At 43.0% G+C, this 16,454-nt stretch overlaps 1 long non-coding RNA gene across 1 annotated transcript in view; it reads right to left on the minus strand.

The window, feature by feature from the left end:
- Window positions 1-2,262: 2,262 nt before the first annotated feature.
- Window positions 2,263-16,454, minus strand: part of LOC147359046 (uncharacterized) — a 55,768-nt gene continuing 41,576 nt past the window's right edge. The window contains exon 4 of the long non-coding RNA XR_015140163.1: window positions 2,263-2,822. This is a non-coding gene — a long non-coding RNA (uncharacterized LOC147359046). The remainder of the gene's footprint in view (window positions 2,823-16,454) is intronic.

Genomic DNA, 16,454 nt, shown 5'->3' on the forward strand with positions numbered 1-16,454 from the left:
CCAGATGAGAAAGCAACAACTTAGGAAGAGTTTCAACTGAATGGCAGTTAAGTTGGAGTGAATATTTAGACAAAAGTCACAGTTATACCAGCAAAAAGCACATATCAGAGCCAAGCTTCATCCAGCAGAGTCCCAGCTGCCTCATCCAGGATTCCAGCTCACTGGGACCATCTGAGGGTTTAGAGATGGAGAAAAAAGGGGGGAATCAGGACATTTGGACAAATAGCAAGTTCTGGAGAAGAAAAATTGGCAGAAGATTGTAGTTTCTTAGTCTATGAATTATTGTGTCTGTATTCCTTTCATGGGCATTTGAAGGCTCCTCAGGTTTTAGCTAGTAGGGTAAAGAGTGGGGCTAGGAGACAGAACTCCAAACAAAAATAACTGACATTTACTGACAAAGCCATATACTGTATCTCAGTTCATCCTCACCACCACGGCATCTGCCTGTGTCTCACGGACGAAGATGCTGCGGAATGGCATGAAATAACTTGTTCAAGGTCACAGAACCTGTAGGTAGCAGAGCTGCGCTCTCTGGGGCCACAGTCTTAACCACTGTTGTTTAGAGTAGGGGCTAGACGTCAGCCCTGTTCCCCACACCCCCCCCCCGACCTCAGACTACCTCCTTCTTAATCCCCCTCAAAAGAGGAGTTTTGATTTGATTGGCAAAAGCCCCTGACCTTCACTGGGCCACATATCACTAATATATTACTAATGGGGAAGGTCTGTCTCTCCCTAAAGGCATGAACCACCCTCTTCTCTTTCTTTTCTCTAGCTCCCATGCCCTGATGAGAAGGTAAACTCAGGGTGCCTTTGAGGGGCCTGACTATCTCCCTGTTTCAGTCACCTGTCACTCTTTTTCCTCAGCATAGAGACCTGTGCAGCCACCCCATGATTTCAGAGAGGGAGGAAGAGGTGGGGAAGGAGGGGGAGAATATTTGACCAGGCCTGGGGTTGAGGCATAAGGGATCAACCATTAATGTCCTATTACTTTGAATATCACACTTTGAAAGTTCTAGAGAAGGCAAAGTGATGGGTAGGCAAGGTGGTGGGTAGGTGATGGGTAGGCTCCTACCCAAGGTCCGTGCACCCTTGGGTCTGTAATACTATCCTAAAAGCCATAGAATTACTCGATCTTCCTCATTTATACTGGAGACTTACTGCCACCAAGCCCATGCTTATTCGTGCCACCAAGTCAGTGCTACTCAATGATAAAGTGCGGTCCACCTCCACCAAAACCACGAGAAGGGATGTCCTGAACACTGAAAAGGTGATCCAATAAATGGGCTTGGTTTTTATTGCTTTCGAAATGCTTGGCCTTGAGATGCCTTGAGGCACAGCTTGTTGTCTGACTCCCCAGAGTCCTGACTACTCCCTAATGTCTTCTACTCCAGTCAGCTTCTCTCATTTAGATTAGCTACCTGGCCCCCAGAGCATTTGCCTTGATGACCCCTGCAAGGGCAGAAAGAACAGATAGGGGATTCAGCATTAGGAAGGCCAGGTCAAACCTCAGCCTTTCCTCTTCCTGGTCACACGATCCTGGGATGTCACCAAACCCCAGAGGCCTTGGCTTCTGCTGCTGTGAGGACTAAAGGGCTACTGAGCTTGGAGCAGTCTGTTAACCACAGAGCACCGTTTCAATGCGAGTGATTATGACGATGACGCAGGAGCCGAGGCCTGGAGCTTGGCCACCTGCCATCAGTAGTGCTGCCCCTGAAGGCTCCAGTTAAATGAATCCAGCAGCATTCAGGACGCAGGAGGCAGAGGCAGGCAGGGTTGGAAATGTACTGCTATTGATGTTCCTAGGAAAAAATAATTAGCAAGAAGAGTGGGATGGTTAAGTCCTTTGTAAACAAACAAGGATGTGGGGTCAAATCCCGCACACAGAATAGGTCTCCACCAGCCACAAAAGCAGTGGGAGGAGCTGGGTGGGAGGCAGTGTGCAAAGTGTCAGAGCTCAAAAAGAACCTCCCACCCCCTCTGGGAAGTCTAAAGAAGGAAAGAATTACTATATGGAAAATCATTGCTTTACAGAAGGGGGAAAAAAGACTCCAATTGCAAAATCAAGAGAGCCCTGATTAAGAGAAAATGAAGACCAAAGAAAAGAAGGCTAAGAATAGCCTTGCCACTTCCAGAGGCCTGTGGGATCCAGATGGACACTCCTGCCAGCTGCAGCCTCCTTCAGTCTGGCCCCAGCGTCTCATCAGACTCCTGCTGAGCAAATTTAATTTTCCATTGAAAAAATTTTCAGCTGCCACCCTTCCTCTGCTCCATTAGCCCAGGCTGCTGCAGACCTCTGCTACTCCTTCTAAAACCCTGCAGGCTGCGTGCAGGATGTATCTCAGAAGGGCCTAGGGGAGGCTCCTGGAGAAAAAGGACATTCTCTGCCCAGGTTCCTCCATTCATTACAGTAACTACTGAGCACTCACCTGTTACCAGAACCTGTTCTAAGGGCGAGGGGTAAGGTACACATTCATGGACTTATATTCTGGAACTTATTAAAAAAATACTAAATAATGAAGTATCACCATATTCACTCGTTCATTCATTCACTCATTCTTTCTCTGAACTTGCCACCCTTTAGCCTTAGTTTTCTCATCTGTAAAAAGAGAATAATACTGGAGACAATGTACAAAGTCAGGGTCAAGTACACACCCATTCAGAAGTCTGACAATAGCAAGGCTGATGAAAATGTGAAGAAGTGGTGTTCTTGTGCTGCGCTGGTTGGAGTGTGAATTGGAAGACCACTTTGGAGATCAGTCATCAACATCTAAAATGTGTACATCCTTGGTGACTCAGCAATTCTGCTTCTCAGTGTGCATCTTCTGTATCACCCAGGAGACAGATACAAGAATGCTCATTAAAGCACTTATAACACCAATCAGAAACCACCTTGTGATCATCAATGAATAAATTCATGCTGCTATATTTTTTCAGTGAAACATGCAGCAGTAGAAATGAATGAGGTAGACCTACTTGTAGGAACTTGGATAAATTAACCATAATGGTGACTTCAAAAAACAAATGGCAGGATACCTACAAGAGTAATAATTTACGTAATTTTTTAAAGCCCACACTAATATTTTATAGTTAAATATATTCAGTAAATTGAAGAAAGTAGGGAAAACCACTAGACCATTCAGGTATAACCTAAATCAAATTCCTTACAATTATACAGTGGAAGTGACAAATAGATTCAAGGGATTAAATCTGATAGAGTGCTTGAAGAATTATGGATGGAGGTTCGTGACATTGTACAGGAGGCAGTGATCAAGACCATCCCCAAGGAAAAAAAATGCAAAAAGGCAAAATGGTTGTCTGAGGAGGCCTTACAAATAGCTGAGAAAAGAAGAGAAGCTAAAAGCAAAGGAGAAAGGAAAGATATACCCATTTGAATGCACAGTTCCAAAGAATAGCAAAGAGAGATAAGAAAGCCTTCCTCAGTGATCAATGCAAAGAAATAGAGGAAAACAATAGAACGCGGAAGACTAGAGATCTCTTTAATAAAATTAGAGATACCAAGGGAACATTTCATGCAAAGATGGGCACAATAAAGGACAGAAATGGTATGGACCTAACAGAAGCAGAAGATATTAAGAAGAGGTGGCAAGAATACACAGAAGAACTGTACAAAAAAAGATCTTCACGACCCAGATCATCACGATGGTGTGATCACTCACCTAGAGCCAGATATCCTGGAATGTGAAGTCAAGCAGGCCTTAGGAAGCATCACTATAAACAAAGCTAGTGGAAGTGATGGAATTCCAGTTGAGCTATTTCAAATCTTAAAAGATGATGTTCTGAAAGTGCTGTATTCAATATTTGGAAGACTCAGCCATGGCCACAGGACTGGAAAAGGTCAGTTTTCATTCCAATCCCAAAGAAGGGCAATGCCAAAGAATGTTCAAACTACCACACAATTGTACTCATCTCACATGCTAGCAAAATAATGCTCAAAATTCTCCAAGTTAGGCTTCAACAGTACATGAACTGTGAACTTCCAGATGTTAAGCTGGATTTAGAAAAGGCAGAGGAACCAGAGATCAAATTGCCAACATCCATTGGATCATCAAAAAAGCAAGAGAGTTCCAGAAAAACATCTACTTCTGTTTTATTGACTACGCCAAAGCCTTTGACTGTGTGTATCATGACGAACTGTGGAAAATTCTTAAATACATGGGAATAACAGATCACCTTACCTGCCTCCTGAGAAATCTGTATGCAGGTCAGGAAGCAACAGTTAGAACTGGATATGGAACAACAGACTGGTTCCAAATCCAGAAAGGAGTACATCAAGGCTGTATATTGTCACTCTGCTTATTTAACTTATATGCAGATTATATCATGCAAAACACTGGGCTGGATGAAGCACAAGCTGGAATCAAGATTGCTTGGGAAAATATCAATAACTTCAGATATGCAAATGACACCACCCTTATGGCAGAAAAGGAAAAAGAACTAAAGAGCCTCTTAATGCATGTGAAAGAGGAGAGTGAAAAAGTTGGCTTAAAACTCAACATTCAGACAACTAAGATCATGGCATCTGGTCCCAATCACTTCATGGCAAATAGATGGGGAAACAGTGGAAACAGTGAGAGACTTTATTTGGGGGGCTTCAATGGGATCGCACAGAGTCGGACACGACTGAAGCGACTTAGCAGCAGCAGCAGCAACAAAATCACTGCAGATTGTGACTGCAGCCATGAAATTAAAAGATACTTGGTCCTTAAAAGGGAAGCTATGACCAACCTAGACAGCATATTAAAAAACAGAGACATTACATTGCCAACATAGGTGCGTCTAGTCAAAGCTAGGGTTTTTCCATTAGTCATATATGGATGTGAGAGTTGGACTATAAAGAAAGCTGAGTGCCAAAGATTTGGTGCTTTTGAACCACGGTGTTGGAGAAGACTCTTGAGAGTACCTTGGACTGCAAGGAGATCCAACCAGTCCATCCTAAAGTAAATCAACCCTGAATATTCATTGGAAGGACTGATGTTGAAGCTGAAACTCCAATACTTCAGCCACGTGATGTGAACAGCTGACTCATTTGAAAAGACCCTGATGCTGGGAAAGATTGAAGGCAGAAGGATTAGGGGATGACAGAGGATGAGATGGTTGGATGGCATCACCAACTCAATGGATGTGAGTTTGGGTAAACTCCAGGAGTTGGTGATGGACAGAGTGGCCTGGTGTGCTGCAAAGAGTTGGACACAACTGAGCAACTGAACTGAACTGATATTTAGTAAAAGTGTAATAACATAGATGGGAAAAATACATATCAGCTTCAAAACAGAGATTATCCCAGGGAACAGGGGAATAACGATAAGGTATCAATAGATGGGCACCAGGCTTCTGAAAAATAACCAAGAAGCAAGTAGGCAGTCATATAACAAAATCAAAGTGTTTAGTGAAAGTAATTGTCACACTGGAATTTTATGTTCAGCTAAACTGTTGTCTAATAATGTGAGTTAAACACGTCTTTATTGAGCACTTGTTATTACGAAGCAATACCCTAAGCCCCAGTGACACAGACATCAGGAGCATATGCTCAAGGAGCATAAATCCTGGTGTTCCTTTTCCCAGAAATTACCAAACCCATGAGAAGACCATTCAATAGCTGCTTTAAAAGCTTTGGCCCAGTGAATATTTAGCTTCCCAAGCAACATGATGTTTTCCTTGAAGTTCCTTCATTTAGCAACTGAGAAATCAATGATACTATTTAACCCAAAAAGTCAAATCCAGCCTAAGGCTAAAGCCTTGATTTAGCCAATTATAGTGACCCAAGCTGAAGTTGAACGGTTCTATGAAGACATACCGGAGAAGGCAATGGCACCCCACTCCAGTACTCTTGCCTGGAAAATCCCATGGATGGAGGAGCCTGGCGGGCTGCAGTCCATGGGGTCTTGAAGAGTCAGACACGATTGAGTGACTTCACTTTCACTTTTGACTTTCATGCATTGGAGAAGGAAATGGCAACCCACTCCAGTGTTCTTGCCTGGAGAATCCCAGGGACGGGGGAGCCTGGTGGGCTGCCATCTATGGGGTCTCACAGAGTCAGACACGACTGAAGCGACTTAGCAGCAGCAGCAGCATGAAGACCTACAAGACCTTTCAGAACTAACACCCAAACAAAATGTCCTTTTCATTATAGGGGACTGGAATGCAAAAGTAGGAAGTCAAAAAACACCTGGAGTAACAGGCAAATTTGGCCTTGAAATATGGAATGAAGCAGGGCAAAGACTAATAGTTTTGCCAAGAAAATGCACTGGTCATAGCAAACACCCTCTTCCAACAACACAAGAGAAGACTCTACACATGGACATCACCAGGTGGTCAACACCAAAATCAGATTGATCATATTCTTTGCAGCCAAAGATGGAGACGCTCTATACAGTCAACAAAAACAAGACCACGAGCTGACTGTGGCTCAGATAATGAACTCCTTATTGTCAAATTCAGACTGAAATTGAAGAAAGTAGGGAAAACCACTTGACCATTCAGGTATGACCTAAATCAAATCCCTTAGGATTATACAGTGGAAGTGAGAAATAGATTTAAGGGCCTAGATCTGATAGAGTGCCTGATGAACTATGGACAGAGGTTCGTGACATTGTACAGGAGACAGGGATCAAGACCATCCCCACGGAAAGGAAATGCAAAAAAGCAAAATGACTGTCTGGGGAGGCCTTACAAATAGCTGTGAAAAGAAAAGAAGTGAAAAGCAAACGAGAAAAGGAAAGATATAAGCATCTGAATGCAGAGTTCCAAAGAATAGCAAGAAGAGATAAGAAAGCCTTCCTCAGTGATCAATGCAAAAAAATAGAGGAAAACAACAGAATGGGAAAGACTAGAGATCTCTTCAAGAAAATTAGAGATACCAAGGGAACAATTCATGCAAAGATGGGCTCGATAAAGGAAAGAAATGGTATGGACCCAACAGAAGCAGAATATATTAAGAAGAGGTGGCAAGAATACACAGAACTGTACCAAAAAGATCTTCATGACCCAGTTAATCACAATGGTGTGATCACTCACCTAGAGCCAGACATCCTGGAATGTGAAGTCAAGTGGGCCTTAGAAAGCATCACTATGAACAAAGCTAGTAGAGGTGATGGAATTCCAGTTGAGCTATTTCAAATCCTGAAAGATGATGCTGTGAAAGTGCTGCACTCAATATGCCAGCAAATTTGGAAAACTAAGCAGTGGCCACAGGACTGGAAAAGGTCAGTTTTTATTCCAATCCCAAAGAAAGGCAATGCCAAAGAATGTTCAAACTACCGCACAATTGCAGTCGTCTCACATGTTAGTAAAGTACTGCTCAAAATTCTCCAAGCCAGGCTTCAGCAATACGTAAAACGTGAACTTCCAGTTGTTCAACCTGGTTTTAGAAAAGGCAGAGGAACCAGAGACCAAATTGCCAACATCCGCTGGATCATCGAAAAAGCAAGAGAGTTCCAGAAAAACATCTATTTCTGCTTTATTGACTATGCCAAAGCCTTTGACTGTGTGGATCACAATAAACTGCGGAAAATTAATGAAGAGATGGGAATACCAGACCACCTGATCTGCCTCTTGAGAAATTTGTATGCAGGTCAGGAAGCAACAGTTAGAACTGGACATGGAACAACAGACTGGTTCCAAATACGAAAAGGAGTACGTCAAGGCTGTATATCGTCACCCTGCTTATTTAACTTCTATGCAGAGTACATCATGAGAAATGCTGGGCTGGAAGAAGCACAAGCTGAAATCAACATTGCCAGGAGAAATATCAATAATCTCAGATATGCAGATGACGCCACCCTTATGGCAGAAAGTGAAGAGGAACTAAAAAGCCTCTTGATGAAAGTGAAAGAGGAGACTGAAAAAGTTGGCTTAAAACTCAACATTTAGAAAACGAAGATCACGGCATCTGGTCCCATCACTTCATGGGAAATAGATAGGGAAACAGTGGAAACAGTGTCAGACTTTATTTTGGGGGCTCCAAAATCACTGCAGATGGTGACTGCAGCCATGAAATTAAAAGACACTTACTCCTTGGAAGGAAAGTTATGACCAACCTAGATAGCATATTCAAAAGCAGAGACATTACTTTGCCAACAAAGGTCCGTCTAGTCAAGGCTATGGTTTTTCCTGTGGTCATGTATGGATGTGAGAGTTGGACTGTGAAGAAGGCTGAGCACCGAAGAATTGATGCTTTTGAACTGTGGTGTTGGAGAAGACTCTTGAGAGTCCCTTGGACTGCAAGGATATCCAACCAGTCCATTCTGAAGGAGATCAGCCCTGGGATTTCTTTGGAAGGAATGATGCTAAAGCTGAAACTCCAGTACTTTGGCCACCTCATGCAAAGAGTTGACTCATTGGAAAAGACTCTGATGCTGGGAGGGACTGGGGGCAGGAGGAAAAGGGGATGACAGAGGATGAGATGGCTGGATGGCATCACTGACTTGATGGATGTGAGTCTGAGTGTACTCTGGGAGTTGGTGATGGACAGGGAAGCCTGGCATGCTACGATTCATGGGGTTGCAAAGAGTCAGACACGACTGAGCGACTGAACTGAACTGAACTGAGTGACCCAAGAATTCTTCAATGATGAATCTAGACAGGATAAAAGAATGAATAGTTGGGTTGAGGACATGGGCAGTTAACACTTTTCCTACCTGGTTAAAAGTAAGCTCATATTTTGATCTGTCGTATGAATCTGTATCTCACTGGATTGAGAACTTTGGAAACACATTAAGATTTAGCATTCTGTCAAACACCAGGTTATACAAAGGTAGAAACCATATATGATTTATTTACCATGCATAGCTGGTGTCTAGCATGGTGCCAGGCTTATAGGTGACATTTAATAATTATATTGGATGATTGAATAAAGAGTACTTCAGGATAGAGTGGTTGAGAAAGACTTATAAATAGTGATATTTAAGATGAGTATTAAATGTAATTAAATATAATAATACTCATAATATTAGTGAGAATAGTATCAATTAACATTTATTAAGATCTTTCCATATTCTAGGCTAGGCACTGTGAAGCTAGGTTATCTCTACCCTATGATCCAGGTACTACCATAATTAAAATTTTAAGAGAATGAAACTAAAATACAGAAAGTTTAATTAACTTACTGAAGGTCCCACAGGTTTAAATTGGCAAAAGTTAAGATTTGAACCCCAACTTCTGACTCCAGAGAATATGAACTTAATTGAGTAGGCCAGTGGAAGCCATCTGTTCAACAATTCAACTCAACAAACAAAGGTGAAAAATCTATTATACGCCAGTCTCTAGTAATACAAGGTGTGTAACAGTCCCCATACAAGATGGTTGGGAACAAAAACTCAGGAGTTGGAAGATGGGAGGGAATTTCAAGAGGAGGGGGACAGATGCATAACTGTGGCTGATTCCTGTCGATGTATGGCAGAAACCAACAGATACTGTAAAGTCATTATCCTCTAATTAAAAATAAAATGAAAAAAATAAAATAAAATAAAATGAAACTTAAAAGAAAAAGAAAAACTGAGGAGTCGATAGTAATCGCTGCTCTTTATTGAGGCTGGGTATTTTGCTAAGTGATTTACACGTATCATCTTGCTTAATTTTCTCAACAAATGTATATGGTCATTATTAATAGCACCCCCAGTCTACAAATTAGGAAACTGAGGCATAGAGATGTTCACTTGTCCAGGATCACACAACCCTGTGATGGAGCTGCAATTTGTAGCCAAGCAACTTGACTTCAGAGACAGAGCCCTCACACCAAACCCATCACTTCAGAGCAACTGGGAGGGCCACAGAGCACGCGTGCAGAAGAATAGGGCAGCAAGGGGGGTGAACTGTGCTCAAGGGGGTCCAGGAGCCCCTCACAGAGAAAATGTCCGTTCGAGTTTTGCAGTACAGACAGCAGTGGGCAGGGTGGTGTGCGCATGTACACCATGTGGACAGGGGCTGGGAAAGAAGAAGCAGTCCAAGGGTTAAAAAAAAAAAAAAGAAGCCTCAAAAGTATGTGCATTTGAGGGATTGCAAGTAATTTCAGGTGGCTGGAAAATGCGTAGGGAGAATGAGAGGTAGGGCCAGAAAGGTGGTCAGGGGCCCTCTGCAAATTCCAAGTTATGGGGGGCACGATTCCAATATTCTGTTTAGTCCTGCCTAAGAACTCCAAGTTCCAGCAGGATCTCAGGTGATAGGAGGTGGGGAGGGACCTCTAGAGGGACAGGAGCAAATAAGGAGAAGCGAGCTCTGCCAGCCTTGAAGGCCGAGTGGGTGCAGGCTGGTCGCATGCTGGTTCGTGTTCACCCTTCCCCCTACAAGGGCAAGAGGTGCCCACAGTTATGGAGCTAAGTGGTTCACCAGACCCACTGGCTCTGCCTCGGAGGGAAGAAGGGAGGCCTGGGATCCACCAGGACCATCCAGACCACGCGGGGGGTGAGCCACACACAGTGCTACTAGTGGGCACATGGGTTTTCCTGCACACTCAGCCACTCACCGCTTCCCCCTTCTCCTCCCCACTCCCTCTTCACACCTCTCTTCTTTGTCCTTGGTCTACATTATTTTTCTGCACGTCCAGTTGATACACAGCAAACACAGTTTGTGTTCAGCCAGGGACTCTCATCTATACCCAAAACATCATGGTTGGATGGGGAACAGATGTTCCTGCCCAATAAAAATTTACATGAAAACTACAAACAGTCCTCTGACGGGTGAAATAAACAGAAGCCTCCAAGAAACTGTGAAGTCGTCTCTCCTGGGGACTTCAGTGAGAGTGATGCATGACCCAATGGCAACTGGGATTGTCATTTTTCTCTCAACAATAAAGCAGCATCGGAAGTAGAAAAAAAGCAAGATCCCTTCAAATGACGTGTGGACCCAATATTCTTATTTGTTCCCCACACGAGGGCATTCACACCTGGAGGGTTAAGAACTTGCACACCTTAGATACTATCATCATAATTAACACCCTAATGAATTATATTAGGCATCTGTTCATTTGCACACTTAGATTATACAATTTGCTATGTGATTTGGTTTTGGGTTTTGGATACTGCTTTGTGGCTTCCCTGGTAGCTCAGACAGTAAAGAATCTGCCTGCAATGCAGGAGCCCCGGGTTCAGTCCCTGGGTCAGGAAGATCCCCTGGAGAAGGGAATGGCTACCCACTCCAGTATTCTTGCCTAGAGAATCCCATAGATAGAGGAGCCTGGTGCACTACAGTCCATGAAATCACAAAGAGTTAGACAAGACTAAAGCTACTTGCACTAACACTTTGGTGCCTTTAAACTGCTATTGAGAAACATATTTAGTCTTTCACTCAATAAGTTTTGATGGAGGGCACAAATGCAAGCAACACAAACCTCACCCTGGGTAAGAGTCACAATCACTGAACTCACATTTAGTACTTAAGTGACTGTTCACCAAGAAGATCAAGCCCTGTCAGCACAAATGGGCAGGATCACAGTGAGACTTCAAATACCGAAAGAGGACTCTGAACCTGAGAATATGGGTATATCCCCCCTCCATTCCTACTGCACTGAGCCTCTGCCCTCCGAGAACACAGACATATAAAGCAAAGAGCAATAAGAAGAAAAAATAAAAGTATTCTCATATCAGCTCAGTTCAGTCCAGTAGCTCAGTTGTGTCTGACTATTTGCGACTCCATGAACCACAGCACTCCAGGCCTCCCTGTCCATCACCAACTCCCAGAGTTTACTCAAACTCATGTCCATTGAGTCGATGATGCTATCCAACCATCTCATCCTCTGTCATCCCCTTCTCCTCCTGCCTTCAATCTTTCCCAGGATCAGGGGCTTTTCCATTGACTCAGTTCTTCACATCAGGTGGCCAAAATATTGGAGTTTCAGCTTCAGCATCAGTCCTTCCAATGAACACCCAGGACTGATCTCCTTTAGGATAGACTGGTTGGATCTCCTTGTATTGTCATATAGAAACTGGTATTTGATGTTTGAAGGTCTAACTCCGTTAGTTCCATTATATCAGATTCCCTAGCTACGGTTGTTTGTCCCTTCCAGGTTTCAAGAGAAGGAGCCATAGCCATCTGGGAACTTATTGTAAGAGAGGCAAGAAGCCGTCTTGACAGCTGTCCCGCCAAGCTTCATGGAGAACACAAATTTTGTGCACGTGACCACACTAGCTCTATGTTTCCATTGAGACTCTTCGTAGCAAAATCCGAACATTACTTTGAGCCATGTTAATTTCTTTAATGGTGGTGGATATTACAAAAATATAGGTTATCTTGAGGCCCTAAGGGACTTTTTAGGGGATCAGAGCCAGGAAATGGAAAGCTATCAGAAGCCAAGACTCTCACACCATCTCCTTCCTTTTCTCCACATGACTTCTCCAAGTCTGTTCTTGCTGCATATCTATTTCTTTCCTTTCTCTCCACACGCCAGCTTTGTCTTCTTCTCAGCCCACAGCTCCACATCCCTTTGTTGCAGCCCCATAGTGCACGCACACTCCATCATGTCCAACTCTTTGCGACCCCACGGACTGTAGTCCACCAGGCTCCTCTGTCTATGGGATTCTCCAGGCAAGAATACTGGAATTGGGTTGCCGTTTCCTACTCCAGGGGATCTTTACAAACCAGGGATCAAACCCACATCTCTTGTGTATCCTGCATTGGCAGATGGATTCTTTACCACTGAGCCACGTGGAAAGCTTCCAGACAATGAGACAGACTATCCCTCAGTCCCAGTTCCAAAGCCCCAAGAGAGAGCATTTGATTGGCTCAGGAAAGATGAGGCTGCCCCTCTTGACCCAATCAACTGAGGTCTGGAAGGCAGGGCTAAGTAGCACAAACATGGCTGCCACAGAGAAGCCTTAAGAGGATGAAAGAAGGGTGTCTTCAGATGAGAGGTACTGTGAACTGAGCCCCACCACCACAGTCACCACAAGAGGTGCAATTAACCATTGACTATTTTGTCATCTTTCCACAGAAGGCTTCCCTTGCTCCCTGTCTTGAGGCATGGCTTTGAGGTGACCCAGGAGCTGAGTGTCTAAACTAAGTTTCTCTTCTCTCTTATTTTATATCTTGTGGCTTCTTTTTACATGAACAGCTACTACTCTTTCATGGTTGGTGTTTACTTCCTATCTCCATATCTCGTGGCTTCTGCACCACTTGACAGCCAGCACCTCTCTGAGTAAAAGGAATTCACTCTTCCCCAAAATGGATTGAACTGGTTTGGCTTGGTTTGGCTTAGCTTTGCTTTCCAACCTCAACTGACCTGTAGCTCTCTCTGGGCCAGTCATTGACTCATCAGTTCCTCAGTCCCTAGTCCCATGTGGCCAGGGAACTGGGGCTACAAGGATACAGAAGAGAAACCCAGAATAAAGAACCACCCACTTTTGCTTTTCCCAGAAAAGAACTATGGGTCTTCTGGTTTTCCTCAAAAGTGCCATGAGCTTTTAGCACACAGACCATGAAAGACCTGTCCTGTCTCCAAATCGCCTTTAGACATAAAATGAGCTCCTCAGGAATCTTGATGAGCATTTAAAATTTTCAAACAATAACTACTTTAGCATTTCGTACACATTTAATAAAATTATTACTGGATTCTTCAGGATACTATTGTACCCTCAGTTGGTATTTAATAAGCCTTATTCTTTTTCAGATACAGCGGACCCTTTAACACCACAGGTTTGAGCTGTGCAGGTCCACTTCCATACAGAAATTTTTTTCAATAGTAAATACTATGCTAATGCAAGATCCAAAACCCGCAGTTGGCTGAAATCTGTGAACACAGAACTACAGATATAGAGGAGCCAAGGATATAGAAGTGAAAAGTGTTAGTCACTCAGTCATGTCTGACTCTATGCAACTCCATGGACTGGAGCCCGCCAGGCTCCTCTGTCCATGGGATTCTCCAGGCAAGAATACTGGAGTGGGTTGCCATGCCCTCCTCCAGGGGATCTTCCCAACTCAGGGATGGAAGCCAGGTCTCCTGCACTCCAGGCAGATATTTTACTGTCTGAGCCACTGGGGAAGCCTGGGAAGGATATGGAGGGCCAGCTATAAGTTATACACATATTTCTGACTGTGGTGGGTGCCCCTAACCCCCTTACTGTTCAAGGGTCAACTGTACCTACTTCTGAGAATCTTAAAATCAAATAGGGCAAGTAATTGATAGATTAAAGGAAAAATCCACATATCAAAAAATCATTAAAACTCCTACATAAGTTCTTCATGACTAAGGCCTTAAAATGTTGATGATAAGATTGGGATCCTTCTTGTAAAATCCTCTATACATTGCTTATCTAAATAAGAGAGACATGCCGTAAACTCCCTCTTCTGTTCTGCACGGAGAAATATAAGCTAATTAATACTCAATGTTACAATACCTCAATTCTCACCATAAATTAGGGAGAAATATAGCACAGAAACACAAAGTAAGAGGAAAATATATATCACTGAGAACAAAAGAATATATCACTGAGAACCAATGGGAGTTTTCAAAAAAGACAGACACATCATATTAAACAAAAGCTCCTAAATATTTTGATCTCCTAGATACAAACCTAGTTTCACTCATTTATCACCTGAAGCATGCAGTCTCTGGTGAGCATGTCCCTGTGCAAAAGAAGCAGATTCCTTTGCCATCAGGAAGTTCTCTTATCCATGAGTAGAGACAAATTACCATTTGGTGCCAGCCCAGATGGGGCTTCTCGCTGAGGAGAACTCCATTAGGGTATGATGAGTTTTATCTGACTGATAACCATGGAAAGGCAATCTCTCCTACCTGTCACTCAAGAAAGATTTCTTTAAGGGCTTCATTTGCATCCCTTTAAATTGTTTTAAACAATAGTGGAGAAAAAGAGCTTAGAACACTCAAGATCAAACGGCAGGAGACTTAAGCTGTCCAAGAACTATAGCCCCACCTCTCACAATGAACCCAATCTGGGTCATTCACCAAATCCCCTTCGCATCACAGGTTCCTCCCTCCCGTCTTGTGGGATAAAACAGCTTTTGCCAAATAGGAGTTCATTATAAACCCCAGGGTAATTTCTCTAGGGATGCTAGATCTAAAATTGAATAAGTCCTTGTTAGCAAAATCCAAACATGATATTCAGAAAATATGGACTAAAAGACACAATACAATACATATGTGAATGTAGAAACCCAATGAGTTGTATTACCAAAAACCTAAATCTAGAATTCTTAGGTAAATCTTTTAGAATGAAAAAGCTGTGGAAAAACTCATTAGACAGAGAACCCCTCAATAGCAGCAACACACTGTAGTGTTATAAACCACGCCAAACCTTAGTGGCTTAAAACAACTAAAATTTCTTAGCTCGTTTATCACCCCATGATACTATGGGTCATTGGTTTGGGCTAGGCTCAGAGGGATGTTTTCTTTCTTCTGGTCCCACCTGGGTTTACTCTTATGTTAACTATCATCGTGCAATTCATCAGGGACTGGACGATTCACAGGGACCTCACTCATGTGACTGAAAATTAGTGCTGGCTCTCCACTGGGCTGCTCTCTCTCCAAGTGGTTTCTCATGCCAACAAGGCTGCCTTCTCCTCACAGCAGCAGCAAAATTCCAAGGAAGCAAGACTGGAGGCTGCAGACCTGGAACTCCCACAGTTGAAGACTCCCCCAAATATCTCTCTTGCCACACTCTATCGAAGCAAGCAAGTCACGAGATCAGTCCATATTCAAGATGGTGGGGAAAAGACTTCCCCAACTGATGTGAGGAAAGGCAGAGTCAAACTGTTGGGAAACAGGACAGGGGGATGGGAGAAGGCCGGAACCATTTATTTCAGTCCACACACGTGGGGATACATTTTAATGAGCACTACTCTCCCTAGAACTTAGTATAAAGTTAGGATTGCATGGAAGATATTTCAAGTCTGGTGTTAAATGAATATACAAGTTTTTGGAAATATTGACAATCTAGATGAAACTATGATTTCTAACTAGATGAAAGATGAATTCCAAAATTAAAACTGCCAGCACTTTTTAAAAATGATGGCACTAATATCTTGCTCAGCTCTACTCTTCTGTCACCATATTCCCCTTTTTTCTACATCTACTGGCATGAAAACTCATTTTCTCCAAGTAACAAAGCTTGGCTGAAGCTAATTTTGACATCTCCTTGAAAAATTGTGCTAGTTCCCCATACTAGCTTCTGGTTTCATCAAAATAGCATGGGTCATCCTAGATTTAATTGTATAAACTGCTTATAAATATAACATTGATGTTCTGCTCCACACTACTTGGAAATATAACCACAGTCCTTTACCAAAAAGAATGCAGGCTTACTTGTAGCTCATCACAAAAAACTGAGGGCCCATTTTGCAGTCTCTCTAGGAAGGGAACCTAGAAATACCCTGCTTTTAAATTTTCTTCCTTTTTTCCTTTCCATCTGTATACTCTTCCCTTTTCATGAAATGTGATACATATTGGCATCTAAGTAGTTTGCCAGACGGCTTCTCACCTCTAGGAC

This window comes from Bos grunniens, chromosome 14 (assembly GCF_055505025.1).
Source record: "Bos grunniens cultivar Pamir isolate PY7600 chromosome 14, Bosgru_T2T1.0, whole genome shotgun sequence".
In the NCBI taxonomy this organism is placed as follows: domain Eukaryota; kingdom Metazoa; phylum Chordata; class Mammalia; order Artiodactyla; family Bovidae; genus Bos; species Bos grunniens.